The 15419-nt window shown below is 40.2% G+C and overlaps 1 long non-coding RNA gene across 4 annotated transcripts in view; it reads right to left on the bottom strand.

The window, feature by feature from the left end:
• Positions 1 to 447, bottom strand: part of LOC120411548 — a 74371-nt gene extending 73924 nt beyond the window's left edge. For all 4 annotated transcript variants that reach the window (XR_005603939.1, XR_005603937.1, XR_005603938.1 and 1 more), the window contains exon 1: positions 352 to 447. This is a non-coding gene — a long non-coding RNA (uncharacterized LOC120411548). The remainder of the gene's footprint in view (positions 1 to 351) is intronic.
• Positions 448 to 15419: the final 14972 nt, after the last annotated feature.

Below are 15419 nucleotides of genomic sequence, written 5' to 3' on the forward strand. Positions count from 1 at the left end.
GGGGCCTTAGAGGATCAACTAGGTTTTAATAATCAGTTTGAACCTACATTACATTACTCATAAGACATTTTGAGGTTCTTCTTTGTAAAGCCAGAGAAGATGTAGCAGTAATTACCACCTCATAATCTTGAAACATTCCTTTAGAGTATCAGTCCTCATTTCAGCAACTAGTAAACATCAGTAAGCATGTCTGTGCCAGAACAAACTCAAAACAGATCAGAGATTTGGTTTGAAGTGCAGTATGAATAACAGAGCCTTTCTTCTCTGGTGATTCTGAGTTGGCACAGGAAGGCAGCTGGGAGAACCACAAACCCATGGCTGAAACACAAAGATTAAACTTATTTCTGTTACCTTGATAACTGGGGGATCCCCGAAGCAGCAGTCGGGAAGGGATGCACAAGCAGAGACGCAGACACCATTAAACTTGGTCCTTGCTAGAGAATCACCAGTCTGCTCTTCACACAGATTTATCAAGGGTTATTTCCAGCTGCAAGGTCACTGGAGCATGTTTTCAATCCTCCTACCAGTTTTCTACTTTTAACCCATTCCTTCCAATATTCCTCCTTTTTTTTTTTTTTTTAAGTATGACAGCATATGCTTCAGTATTTGTGATGCTTTTTTCTTTTACTCCCCAAATTCCCACATTGCCTTTCTTTAGCTTAAACCATTTGCTGAATTTTATTCTGGCTTTAAGAGAACTTCATTCACTTCTCTAACACACTTTTTGATTCTAAAACTCCAAAATGTTTGATCCCATAATGTTACTGAGTATGATTGTTGGTAGAGCTACAAAGAGGAAAAATTCTAATCAATTGAACCATGCCTGGCTAGTCCAGATTGATGATGATGCTCAAGCTTTTGTTCATCTTCTTGATTGATGAGAGAAATGTTATTCCCTGCTTCAGATGTACTTCCTCCCCAGGTACATCCAACTTCATTTTCAGTTGGTAATTTTCACTTTAATTCCTGATTTATCAAGTTTGCACCGTGGTCACAAAAGACTTGCTGAATGATTGAACTGCTCATTCTCTGTCATCTTCAGTCAATGAACTTTGGTTTTGGAAATAATTTTTTCCCAGGATCTTGAATACTGTGTGTCTGAGGTCTCTGAGTTCTTGATGCAACTGCAGGTGAGAGATATCAAGCCTGTAAGATCCTGCTTCCTGCATTTGGATTCTAGTGCACCCACATAGATAGACCTTCACTATCTCCACTATCATTTGCCTGACCCTTGAGTTCCAGGTCCTCATACCTACTACTCTGAATGAGGGCACTTGGGAAGGCAATGGAGGGGTTCTCCTACATCCTTGAGCAGTGACCTGCTTCCATTCCCATCCATCTTTTAGGTCCCTTATGTCTTCCTGATGGCAAGAAGTTCAGATTCTTCTGACTGTTCCTGAGCCTCCATCCTCTGCATTTTTCTCAGGGATGGAAGGGTCTGCACTGGCTGATTTCTCTCACATTCCTTGATAATCTTCAGACTCTCCTCTTCCTCTTTAAGCTCTGCCACCAGCCTGAGCACATCATCCACCTGGTCACACCACACACAGGTGTCATCTCTGCTGCTCTCTGGTACCAAGGCCAGGCTCAAGCACTCCCTGCAGACAGAGACCTGGAAAGCCCCATGATTCTGATGGTGCTCTGTGTGGGTCATCACACTGTTTCTAGAGATGGCTTTTGACCATGTGGAAACCATTGCTGAGTCTGTCCCAGCTGGTAGAAGAAAACAACCATGTGAATTCACCTCAGGAGCTGTGAAGATGACTGTGTCCTCCCACATGCCCTGCCTGAGTGAACTGCAGTGCAAACTGCCTCACCACATCCTCTGTCATGCTGTGTCCTGTTTGCCTGCCCTTTTTGCTACTGCTTTGGTCTCTCTCACACCCTGCAGCCATTTAAATCTCCCGCAAAGCTCCTGGCAAACCTCCTCCCCACCTGAGTAGCTCACAAGGGCTTCCATGTCCTGACAGGGCTCTGGTCTGCTGCTCCGGTGTCCCTGGGCTTGGGAGCCACCCTTTGCAGCTTGATCTATGCTCACTCCCAGACTTACCTCAGTTGCTGCTGTTGCTGCTGCTGCTGCTGCTGCTGCTTCCATCTTAATGATGGACTGCCTCAACAACTGCCAGTCCTGTTGGTCTCTTTCTTCTCCCTTTGCTGCCCTGTCACTCTATCCAGTCACACTTACAAAGAATTACCTAAAGAAGAGAGTTTTTTAAAGCTTCTTCTTTATGGCCTTTTCTGGTTCCCAATTTTAAATCAAGGAAGGAGATTACAGTTCTCAGTCATTGCCATTCAAATACCTCAGTTAAGTACAGTCTCATCTTACTACCAAGCCCTTAGTTTGCTACAGATTTTTTCATCTATTTGTGTGTATCTTGTCTACCAGTAGAAATAACTGGAAAGGTGTTGTGAAACCCTGGAAACTTGTGAGTGATGTGTTCCAAATCTACTCCTTCCCTTGGTCTATATTTTAAGTACAGGAAAAAAACAATGCACTGTGATGGCTTGCTTAAAGGAAAGATGCAATAAACTACCTGTGTAATCTGAATTCCCTCTGTTCTAGGAAATGATGCAGTGTAAGTCAGAAAAGACTTATTCAGAATATATCCAAATATTGTATTGATGTTTCCCTCTGGAGCTCTGAAATCCCAGGTGTTTCATCACATTCTTCTCTTTGAGTTAGGCTTGAAGGTGAATGATGAGGGTAGAATGAATGTATAAAACATTAGTCATGTAAAGAGTGGTGCCACTTCTTCTTTTGGCTGAGATTATAGATGTAAGAAATCGAAAACTAAGAATTACTAAGAAATGGGTAAAGGATGAAAGATGTTATTGGGATCAGCACATTAGTGGAATAGTGAAATTCTGTTATAGTTAACATTTTAAAGCCTTTGATTCCAGGATTTCTAAATTCAAATATTTTAAGCCTTCAGAGGAAGGTTTGTCTGACTCTCTGGTATTTTAATATGTAAAATAAATACTTTTCTCTGTCTTTGTCTTTTGTTGTTTTTTGTAAAAAGTGAATCAATTAAAACATTGTATTTTAGTAAGCAATTAATTTTATATTTGTTTAATAAAAGATATGTCACACCTGCTGCTGAACTTGCATTCTTTAATAATAATGCACATAAATCCTCTGAACACTTTGACTGAATTGTATTAAATGCAGTGATGTACAAGTCACTGTAATGACAGCTGAAATAATGTCTCATATAACAACATCTTTTTATAATAACAATGTCTTGAAGAAAAAGCTTCTATACACTGTCTTTGAACTGTTGGAAGTATTTGCTTACTTTTTGCTGCCATTTTATGATATGTGACTTTTATTAGTGGAGTTTTATTTAGGACTGGATGCTGTGGTTGTTTGCTAGTGGTTATTGCCAATTTTATGGAGAGATTTCTGCAGCCATTAAAATCTAGATGGGGTCACTCACTGCCTTGTCAACTTCATGGTCAAGCCGTTTACCTTCTTCAATGTTCATGCGCCATACAAAGACAATCAAGCCACTTCATGCAAGGATGTTACTTCATGGAAAGAAGTAAGTTACAGAAGTGAATAATGAGCTTGTATGAAGCATACTTCATTCTACAGATAGTTGTCCTTCTGCAGATGTATAAACTAAGTTCATCAAAGACAAATGTTGGAACAGAATGCAGATTTTCAGAGTCCCATTCTCCTACACCACACTACCTTCTTTGCAGTGCTCCAAGACACTTCATGCCATTATAGATACCATGTCATTCCTTTCACATGCACAGCACAGGCTCACTGAGTTATCCTTAGGAATGGATAGGAAAAATCATATTCTGTTTCCCTGCGGTATTTGCAGTGAAAGCTGGTTGCTGACAGAATGTTTCCTTATGAAGCACAAAGTACATGTTTCTCAGTCCTGCTCGCTGCTAGTGTACAGTGGATAACTCAGGACCTTGGGAAGTCTCCAGTCTGACCACTGCCTGGAGCAAGCTCAGCCATGAGGTAAGACCTGGGCTCAGGACTTTATCCTGTGAGGACTGAAAACCTTACCAGGAAGGAGTCAGCTCTCTTCCAGCTGCCCCCAGGGGAAAAAAATCTTCCCTTTATCTCCCATCATCTGACCCTGCTCAGCCTTCTCCACACAGTTTCTCCCAGCTCCACTGACACTGCTGCCAGGCAGGCAGAGCCCCAGTGTTCCTGCCACTGTTGTGTGTGGGTCCTTTTGTCCCTTTCCTCACTCTGTTCTGGCCCATCTCAGTAGGACATCAGGATTAGATGGAGTATTATAATCTTGTTAGCAGCGACTAAGCTCTTTAGAACCTGATGGACTTCGCTAAAAGCATAAGCCTGGAGAACTCATTCTATACTTCTAATTTTCTACATGTTCAAGTAGATAAGTGTATGAATAAGAAGTACACATTTTTCGCAAAGCTGCCCTTCTAATATACCTCTCCCCTCTTTCAAAGTATTCCTCTGTCATAGGTTTCTGTGATTCTCTTAGCATTCCTCTTTTCTCTACTATTTGATTTTACTTCCTGTCTGTTGCTTTCTGCAAGCTCTTTAGTGACAATAGTTTGCTTTCATAAAATGACAAAAACAGTCTCCTCAGAGTCTGCAGTGTTACTAAATCTTCTGTTGTGTTCTTTTCTTTCTCTGCCTCTATCTGGTGGTTCTTTTACTCAGAGTTCAGATTGAAACGCAGAAGATGCAAAGTTTTTCTTCGGACTCGAAGTTTATTATTTCTTATCTATAGTGTAGCTGCACAGAATGTGCCTCTAAGTTAACAAGGTGAAAATGGCCCCAGATTTCTAACTTCCAAGGTATTTTAAAGCCCAAATTACCCAATTATGGAATTCCAACTAATTTATTTTTACTTATAATCCAATAACTAATCATTCGTGTTCTGCACTGCTGGTTTTTTTGAACCAATACCAGATCACCCAGACTTGTGAAGAAGAAGAAAGAGGAAAGAAGAAGAATTAACCTACACCCAAACCCCTCCATCTTGTTACATATATATTACTATATCCTAGAAACCTAAATTTTCTACATCTCTACATATTCCACCCAGTGATATAACAAATTTCTTTTTAATTACACAGCAACAATCTCAGTGCTGTCACACAATTTGGGAAGCCTTTCTCAAGGCCTCAGGTCAAATGCAGTGTGCTTTTGAGGATCACTGCCTGTCAGCACTGAAAGACTGAAATTCTCTGAACCGAGGGTTCCAACACAGTATGATTTAGTTTCTCATCCCTAAATTTATCTTTCTTCATTCCTGTTTGAAAACTACACAATTTAATTTTCAGCGCCACCTCTGAATGCCTGAAGTTTTTTTCTAGTTTTCTAGTTTCAGAGAGCTGAAACATTTTCCTTCTCCGTGAGATATTGTCTTCTATAACCTGTATTGGACTGTTAATGAGAAATCAGACACTGTGAAATGATAAAAAATGTTGAAGAGAGAATGGCATACCTTATTAAGTCCCTAATTTCTTTTCCATTCTAGGGAATTTATCACCTAACTCTTTTATAGGCTTTGAATTGTTAGGGGAAAAGTTGTTAAGTTTCAGCATAAAATCTGAAGGATAAAAAGTTCAACAGTTGAATCTTGTAAAGAGTTCTCAGAAGGAGATGAAAAAAATAGGTGAAAAGATGTTTTCTGGGTCATGCAGAACACCTTATGAAACATTGTGTTTCTGTGCTGGTTTTGGCTGGGGTAGAGCTAATTTTCTTCACAGTGACTAGTGCAGGGCTGTGTTTTGAATTTGTGCTGAACACAGGGTTGATAATATAGGATATTTTTGTCATTGCTGAGTAGGGCTTACACAGAGCCAAGGCCTTTTCTGCTTTTTGTGCTACCGCACTGGTGACGAAGTTGGGAGTGCCTGGGAGGCTGGGAGGAGACACAGCTGGGACAGGTGATCCCAACTGACCAAAGGGATATTCCAGACCATGTGACATCCTGCTCAGTAAACAAAGTGGGGGCCAGGAGGAGGAAGGGGGGACATTTGGAGTGATGATGTTTGTCTGCTCAAAGTCACTATTATAGCTGATAGGGCCCTGCTCTGCTGGAGATGGCTGAACACCTGCCTGCCCGTGGGTAGTAGTGAAAGAATTCCTTGTTTTGCTTTGCCTACATGTCTGGCTTGTGCTATGAAACTCTTTTTGTCTCAAACCATGAGTTTTCTGGCTTTTACCCTTCTGATTCTCTCCCCAGTCCTGCTGGTGGGGGAGTGAGTGAGCAGCTGCTGCGGCTTGGCTGCTGGCTGGGGTGAAATCCTGAAAATTTCATATCAGTTATGATATATCTATTCAGAGAAGTGCAGTTTGTAAGTTTCTTTCTCCAAACTCTGGCCCTCAAAAGCTCCAACTGCAATACCTATATAGATTTCAAGCTGCAAAGGTTCTCAGAAAACGTACAGTAAAGCAATTAAGCATTTCTCACGCATAACAGTTTTGAATAATTTAAAATAAAATAGAGAAAATTAGCAGCTTCTCTTAAAAAAATATGCACACAATAAAGTGTTACGTTTATTCTATTTTTTTTACCACTATTATGATGTTCTTCCAGCTTTATGTGATTTCCTGTAAGATGTCAGACCAAAAGGAAAACAGAATGGAATATTGAGTGACCTAGGGTTTCTTGTATTTCAGATGAATAAAGAGTTGTTTTGGTTGTTTAGGATAGCAGAGTGAGAGATCTGTTACTTTTGAAGGGAACAGCAAAGAAATTGACTAAATTTCTTAGGCCTTTTTATACAGCAACATAAAAGGCACTTTTAATTTTAGGTTTGATACATCAGTTTCTGGATGTGTCTCTTGAACTTTTAAATTGAATTATCCCTAAAAGACAGGTTTCAGCCTTTCAAGATTAAGTACTTGTGCTCGTGGCACGAGCTCTGGCAAGTCTCTGATCAGACACAGTCCAGCTGTGTTACTTCTGTGCGTTGCTGAAGTGACTTTGGCATCAGGAAAGGAGCTGCTGGCTAAGTTAGCTAGCTGGCTTCTCGGCAGAGGGAACACGGCATGAGCCGATGGTATCAGCTCACGTTAGCTCGGAGACAAAGGAAGAGAGAGGCTGTTCGGGTCTGGCTTCTAAGAGGTTTAATGTCAGAAGTTTCGCAACCTGAACAAGCTTGGAAGGGATAGAATGCGATGGCTTGGAAGGGATGGAATGCAATGGGATCCTCCCCGGAGGCTTGTCCTCAGTTTTATAGGGAATTTGAAAACCACGGTGAAAGGGGAAAACAACCAATGAGTTACAAGCCAGGGGGAGGATACAATTTAACAGGAACCACTGGGGGAAACCGAGAGGCGGGAGTTATAACAGAGAACAATGAACAACCAAGTAACCGAGAATTTTCCTGAACCGGGGGAGGCGGCTTGTACCCTGGCACGGCTTAGGCTTGTGAGCCACCCCCTGACCCACCCTCTGAGTCTGCCTCTTGGGGAAACTCGATCCAGGGGATGGGCTGGGATTGATTGGCATCACGCTGCCCCAGCCCCGCAGTGGGCTGGGTCACAGCAACACAAGGTCATGGAATCAAAGACTGGCTTGGGCCGGAAATCATGTTAAAGATCATGCAGTTTCAGCGCCCTGGCCAGGCATGGGCAGGGGCACCTTGCACTGGGTCGGGTTGCTGAGAGCCACACAGCCTGGCTTCAGGGATGGGGCACATCCTAGTTTCAGGGATGGGGCATCCAGGCATCCACAACTTCTCTGGGCAACTTGTGCCAGTGCCTCAGCACCCATACAATGAAGAATTTCTTTCTTATATGCAGTCTAAATGTACTGCTCTGTCAGTTTGAAGTCATTCCTCTTGTCCTATCCTCCCTTGTAAAAAAAAGCCCTCTCTATCTTTCTTGTAGCCCACTTTAGGTACAGGAAGGTGTTGAAGCGTTCTTTTCCCAGACTGAACAACCTCATTTCTTTGAGCTGGTCTTCATAGGACAGCCTGTCTTCATAATTCTGCATGTTATTTTTCTGTCATGGGAGTAAATGTGAACAGTGCAAATTGTTGCTGTGCTAAGTTTAGTTTAGCAAGCTGCAGCTTTCCCAGAGAGCTCAGTGGGGCTGCTTAGGGCAGGGCAGCCATTCTGTCCTCCCATAATCCTTTTTGGACGGCCCCACACTTATGCTCCAGCCAGCTGTCAGCTCTACAACCCAGTGATGGCAAAGGAGGCGAGAAGGGTCTCTCCATTGGGAACCTTTATTGTTTCATGTTGGTCCTCTGGTTCCCAGAGGCAGAGAGACCTCCTGATCCTGGTGCAGGGGGTTTTCTCAGTGGCTCAGGGGTGGTACCTGGGCAGAGTTGGGGTACAGGAACAAACAGGGAGAACCCGAGGGAGTAGCCAGGACTAGGGGCAGGGGAAAGCGGCAGGGGGGGAACAATATGGGATAGGAAAAGCAGTGGGTAAACAGACCACTACAGCAAATAACTAAGCATGTAATTTATTCTACTTGCAAGACGTGGGTTGCAATTCCTATGTCGCAGACATATTTGAAGCACAAACTGGTTTTTCTGGACTAATCTGTCCTGTAGCATGGTCTTTATTGTTTCAGTGGGGGTGCTACAGCAAGCACCATGGGACGAGAGCAGTCAATTTTAGACAGTGGAGGACTTTGCTTTTGATAATGAGGTGAATCCCTGAGCATCATGCCAGTGGGAGTGGGAAAGAGAGGGCTCCATGTATAAGTTTTATAGAGAAAAGACTGCAAAACTAAAAGATCTATCACACTTGAATACTTGAGAAAATAACTTTATCTTTTCAATTGTTCCTCCTACACAATACCTGCAGCTTGTATGAGTCTAGTTTTAGCAAAATTGTATCACAGAGAATCTATTATTCAATGTGTAATTAATGATTTAATAAAATAAATTAATAAAAATACCTACTTATCATAGATAAGCCTTCAGTGCTGAGGACCTGTGTCTTCTGAAGGATTAGAAGACCTTTGAAATTATTTTGATTCCTCCATATAATATTTTTCCCATCTTTTTGTTTGGCCATTATCTCCTATGAAAATAATTGATTTTTTTCTGGCATTTGGCATTCCTTCCCCAAATTGTATATTATAATCTGTTTTCCTTTCCAATTATGTTTTCACCATCTTTCTTCCATTCTACAGGTTTTTTTCTTTGTAGTTGAATGTGGAGGTTGGGAGGGTAAAGATTTTTTGCAGTTTTCCTTGACCTTTTCTGCTCCTGCCTTATAATATTGGCCTGTGTCTTGGGGTGACTTTATGATGTGTATCCCTTATCGCTGCTTATTACAGCTGGCTGTGAGGGGTCAGTGGCTCTGACCCAGGAAGAGGTGACCGGTCTGGGGAGATGGTCCCGAAAGGAATCGCCTTCCCGAGGTCCGGTGTCTTCCCCAGCTGCTGGCTGAGGGGCCCTTGCAGAAGCTGTCAGCTCTTTAGTGATACCAGCTCGTGATTCCAGCTCAGCTCTGCAGGGCAGCCTCCAGGCTAAACCAGACCAGAGAGAGAGACGAGAGGTTCGTGTGGCTGGTTCTGCACGAAGGGAGCTTTATTGTGGGTCCCCTCTGGCGAAGGGGAGAGCCAGGGATGAGAGCTCACTCTGAGAGCCACAGGGGCCATAGGGCTTGCTTTTATAGGGATACAGGGGATCGGTAAAGGACCAATGGGTTACAGAGGATCTGGGATGGGTGAGGACCAATGGGTTACGAAGGATCTGCATAGGGTCTCCTAAAGGATTGTGGGTCTGTCTTTTCTCGTAGTGACCAAAAAAGTGGTTGCCTTTCCAGGGAGTCCTGCTGGGCGATTGTGAAATCTTATCTCAGCAGAGATCCCTCCAGGGCAGGGGCTGGGCATACCCCACAGCTGCTCTATGCCCAGGAATTACCTTTGTGCCTTTCTGTGCCTTTAAACTGAACCTGAGAGGGGGGAGAGGAAAAAAAACCGAGCTAACTTCTCAAAGCAGTTGTTCAAGGACACAGGTACACACTCCTCTGCTTCTAACAGCAGCAAGAGCGGAGGAAGCACCCTGCTTGCTTTTCAGCCAGCTTTTGGCTCCTCTTCTCTGGAGGGAGACGGAGAGTTGAACTTTGTTTTCCTGGGACTTCCATTTTTTCCCTTCTTCTCTTCTGGACTGTTTCAACATCAGAACACATCGGGAATTCTCCACCAAGGCCCTGGAGGTGGGCCCATGACCCAGCTCCGAGGAGGAGGAGAGAGACTACATCTACAGAAGGACTCTGAAGTTTTCCCAGGTTTCTCTCCACAAAGAGAGGTTTCCTTATTTAGCATTATTATCCTTTTCCTGTGTGTTTGTTAAATAAATAGTTTTTATCTCTTTCACTTTCCTCCAAGGAAAATTTCTTTTTTTTCCTGAACCTGGTGGGGGAGGGATGGTTGTAACCTGCCTTCTATCAGAGGATATTTTCCTCCAAATTGGTCCAAACCAGCACAACCTGTAAATATTTCTGATGCTTTTAATACTTCTTTCTGTGTTTTCCTATCTTTGTCATTTGGATTTTTGAATTAATGTCAGCATCTTTCTGGTAATTGTCTTTAGACATTATTTATATGGACTCGAGGACAGATTAAATTCTTGCAACATCTGAGTAGTTGTTTTTGTGTACTATAAATAAGTGTCATGCTGTTCATGCAATTGTGTAAAGGAAAGTGCTTATCATAGGTCTATTAGTACAAACAACCACATGTGTCATACAAACAATTATCTCAATTCTTACCCTGCTTTGTCACAATCCAGGCCTATCATTCACCTCAACTGCAAAAATTGCAATTACGTTCAGTAGTTTTTGGGGTAAACTTTGGAAATTAAGTGGCCACTAGCTGTGGTCTGTGCATCAAGGGACCTGTTGCTGGGATTTGTTGGTGGAACAGATACACATACTCCATAGCACCAAGTGCTGAAGATGGGATGTTGGCAAATGAGCTGGATCAGTCACAATAATACCCGTTTTTAAATGTGATTTAACCTAGAGAGATACAGAGCAGATGTGTAAGGAGCAGTTAGGAGTAGGAAACTTTATTTGACCCAATTACATGACTGTCCTTACTTTTCATAATCTCAAAATTTGGAAGTCCTCTTGCAATTCTAAATTACTGATTACCAGCACAATTTCCTTCCTATCAAATAGTCAAATGAGTCATTGTATTACCATTATGTTAAATATTTTAGAGTGCAGAGTTAGTAGCAAAATGTTCCGTTTGATTATTTGTATCATGTGCTGATCTCATTTTCTGTTATATACTGAATGAAGTTTAGTACATAAAACTAAGGTTGATATTCATTATAATATTATAGTGCTTTTAAATTAATGTTCTTATGTAATTCCTTAAATTTGAAAAGTAAATCACACATACTGTATTTTTTTTAGTGTAAAATTTGTAACTTTTCACCTTAGTAAGACAGAAAATTCAGCATTAAATAACACTTAACTAATTTTGAAAATTGGGCATTTGATTAGTCTCCTTTCTTAGGAAACACAGGGTTGGTTGTAGATGAAAATGATCATGAAAGAACTACCTGTTAATTTATGTTTTTAAGGAAGGTTAGTAAGTTTGGATTATGGACTACTGAGCTTGCATTGTCTGGGCACTGCTCTGGTTAGCTAGGCACAGCACTTGTACCTAGCACAGTGTGCTGCTTCATTAACAAATAAAATTTGAATCACCCCTTCGTGCAAAAGCATCACAGCATTATATTGAGATGTCTGCAGAGTAGAGAGTAATAAAAAACGTGTTTCAAAGCCTTAATAGGAACAGTGCCACATTTCCTCAGATCATTAATTCCTTATCTGGTATGTGCATGCCTCCTAACCAGCCTCTTTTGTTTACTTAACATTCATCAGTTTTAGTCTCTGCACTGCACTCTTGCAGTATGTTCATGCAGATTAAAATTGCTCTGTTTACTGAGTTCCAGGAAAAGCACATATATTTGTTGAGAAAGGGAAAAGAAAATTGCCATATAATTTTTACATTTAGAGCTTGGATTCTGACAGAAATGTAATGAACACAAAATTCATGCCACAGTTGTCAAGGCAGCTGTATTGTCCTCTTGACAATCACAGTTCTGCAAAAGATTTTCTTCTTTGCAAGTGCTCTTTAGCATAAAAATAGTAAAGTTGTGATTGTCAAAATTTATTCAGTATTTATTACATTATTATAGATTGTACGTTTCTCAAATAGCTGTCCCACCACAGGCTTCTCAGATGGCCCAGCAAACAAGTTATTTGCCCATTTTAGTGTGATTTTTATGCTATTAGCATATGCCCACCATGAGCTGCAAACTAATTTTTTTGTGAATAGCTTAACACCTGTTCACAAACAGTGACTTAGAGATTCTGATTGTGAACTGTATGGACTTCAGTGAAACTGCCTCCAGCTGTTTCTAACTTGGTGACATTTGTACTTATTAGAAATAACCTCCAGTTTTGGAGATGAGAGAATTTGAATGACATCAAAATAAGCCAAGTACCAAACTTCTGTACTGATTTTCCAACCTCCTGGATTGTATATCAGGATTGTAAATAGTTTTTTGCGTCATCTGAAGTGTTGATTATGGGTATTTAAGCAATAAGAAAAATGCATCTTAGCACCTATTTTAAATAATAAAATTTCAGAGCAATATTCTAAGTCTAATACTTATAGTCCTCAACAAAGAAATGTTTTTTTCCACCTAACCTTTTTTTTAAATTTTATTTTCTCACTCTCTTTGTTAGTGGTAATGGATTAAAGGTTGCAGAACATCACAACTCATAGCCATTCATAAAAAGGAGAAAGAAAAAGTTGCCGCTTTTGTTAGGATATGATTGACTTGGTAATTTTTACACAGATTTAATGTTGAGCAGGTGTTTTTGAGGTGATTTTAGAGTTACTGTCTTTCTAGACAAACCTCATTAAATTCTTTATTAATTGTTAGTGAATAATCAGAATTATATGAAAGATTACATTAACAGTTAGTTTATGTTCTCCTGGCTCTTAATTACAACTAGTGAGATTATATCTAATGAGAAGACATACCCTTGACATATGAAGAGGCTTTTGTTACCTCTGCTTTGCACATTGAGTCAGAGCTCTGCTGACTATCTCACCTTACTCTTTCATCATTACTGAGGTTAAAGATTGGCTGCTCAGAGAGGCTTCAGGATGTCAGCAATCACCTGTCTATACTCCCACTGAAGGTGAGTATGCAACCACAAGAATTGGAACTAAGAACTGAAATACTCATAAAGAACTGAAATACTCATAAAGAAAAAAACCTGTATTTTTAGATTCATTTGAGGTGAGAACCACTAACTTCCAAACAACATTGTTATGCAACTAAGAACCAGATCAGTTAATCTTTTAAATTATTTGTACTTTCCACAATATTTCATAAATGGACTTATTTTTCTTCTCCCTTTTTCTTTTTTTTTTTTTTCCCCCAGTGGGTATCATGATGTGATTTAGATACCAATATATAAGAGTCTTGAATCTGGCATGACATCTGTCGGGGTCATGTCATGGTCATTATCATAATAAATTCAGTGCTGCAGAATTTGGAGAAGAGAGACATGAATTTAATTTAAAGGGTAGCAAAGAATATATGGAATTTAACTAATGAATCATTTTTTAAGGTATATAATAATAAATTGAACTTTTATTGTGATATAAACATTTAATTATAAAAAATCAGTGAGGGATCAACAAGTTCAAGAAATGTGTCTTGCTTTAGGTAGGAAAACAGTGGCAGAAAAAGTAAAAAAAGTATGACACTTTAACCTCGTAAGATAAAAATGGATTTTTCTGGCATGACATTTATATGCTTTTGTATTGTTTGGTAATAATACTAATACGGAGGGTCGACATTTTTCCAGTTTGAGAGTGTATTACCACTATTGATTAAATGTAACTGTGGAAAAACTAGCATGTTCTGATCATTTCTCATCAAATACTGATTTGTTAGCAAAGTCTTTGTATCTTGACCATCAAACAAATCTCTTCCCACACAATTTGTACAATGGCTGTGTTTTATTAAAAACTGATCTATGGATTTAAGGGGTGATTTTCCATTAATGTATGATTGTCGCTGTAATTATAATGACTTATATCTTGCATGAGTAGATATGTACCCAAACATTAGCATTTAAACTGGATTATCAGTATAATAATAAAATAAATATGATATTTTAAAATAAAAATCTCCTAAAAACCCCAAAACCAAATAAACAAACTCTGCCACTGGTACATCAGCTTTTTTCTCTCTCCATTTTCCTTCTGTCAGCACTTTTTATCTCATTCTCTGGAATGCAACTGACACGGCTTTTTAACATATCCTTCAAAGCTGTCTTGTTACCTTCTACTTTAATGTATAGCCATATGAAAAATCCTTGGTAAGCCATTTTTATGCCTTTAATTTTCCATCACTTCTTCTGCCTTCTGACAGGGTTGAATATTTTGTTCAAGAATTTCTCATTTAATCAAATGTTAATGTTAAAAAAAAAAAAAAGTTTCCTATATTGATGATTCTGTATAACTGGTGTTTGAGCTATTCTGGGTCAAATTCTACCACCACCACAAATCCAAACCATCTCTGTCAAGGTCATGATATGCACTTTATTCTCTTCCTGATCTTCTCTTCCTGAATGGAGCCTTTTCATGCTTTTGAAGTGGAGGTGTGCGGTTTACCTGGCCTCATTTTAAGGGTCTGTGTACCAGCCCTGATTACACATAATGCCTAATAGGGCTTAGATATCTGTTTTGAAATGGAAATCTATTTACAGGCTTGTGACAGCCTTTCTAGAATAAGTGTGGTAGCAACAGAGTAACAAAGTTTTTTCTATTCAGCAAGAAGAAAATCAAAGAGGGTTTCTTCCAGCTTTTGGTTATCTGAATTCTGTAATGGATTAAATCTTGTCCACTTCTTCAAATGTCTGAAAAGCTTAAGAAGGTAAAACTCATTATTACTTATCTCCATTTTCAGGGCTGGTGCTTGCATTCTCTGCTCTGAGAACATATTTCTAAAGACCATTTTATCCTCTGGACTCACTCTCCCTCCCTCTTTCCTTTTTGTAAGTATGGCACCTACTTGTTAGAAGAGAGGCAAGACACTGCTTCCACCAACAGTCTTGAATACTTTTCTTTCCTTAAAAGACAGGTCAGTAGATACAGGCCAGTGATGATATAAGTGAGTGTGCACTAAACACACAAGAAACCTCTCCCCTTTCCAGACAAGGCAGCATTATCCTTACATCAGTCCAAGACCTTGACCTGACATCCAGCTCCTTTCAGGACACTGTGTATAAACCTTGTTTAGGTCCATGTTCTGGGAGTAATTTTTAGTTAATTCCCAAGCGCGTGCTCTGTTTTGCCCAAAACAGGGGTGGTCAAGTTCTCTGAGCATGCAAAGGGTTCGTTGACTCTGTTATGTCCCAGTAGAGGAGGGCAGGGCTGTGGCAGAAACTGCTGCCA

Source organism: Corvus cornix, chromosome Z (genome assembly GCF_000738735.6).
Source record: "Corvus cornix cornix isolate S_Up_H32 chromosome Z, ASM73873v5, whole genome shotgun sequence".
Lineage (NCBI taxonomy): Eukaryota > Metazoa > Chordata > Aves > Passeriformes > Corvidae > Corvus > Corvus cornix.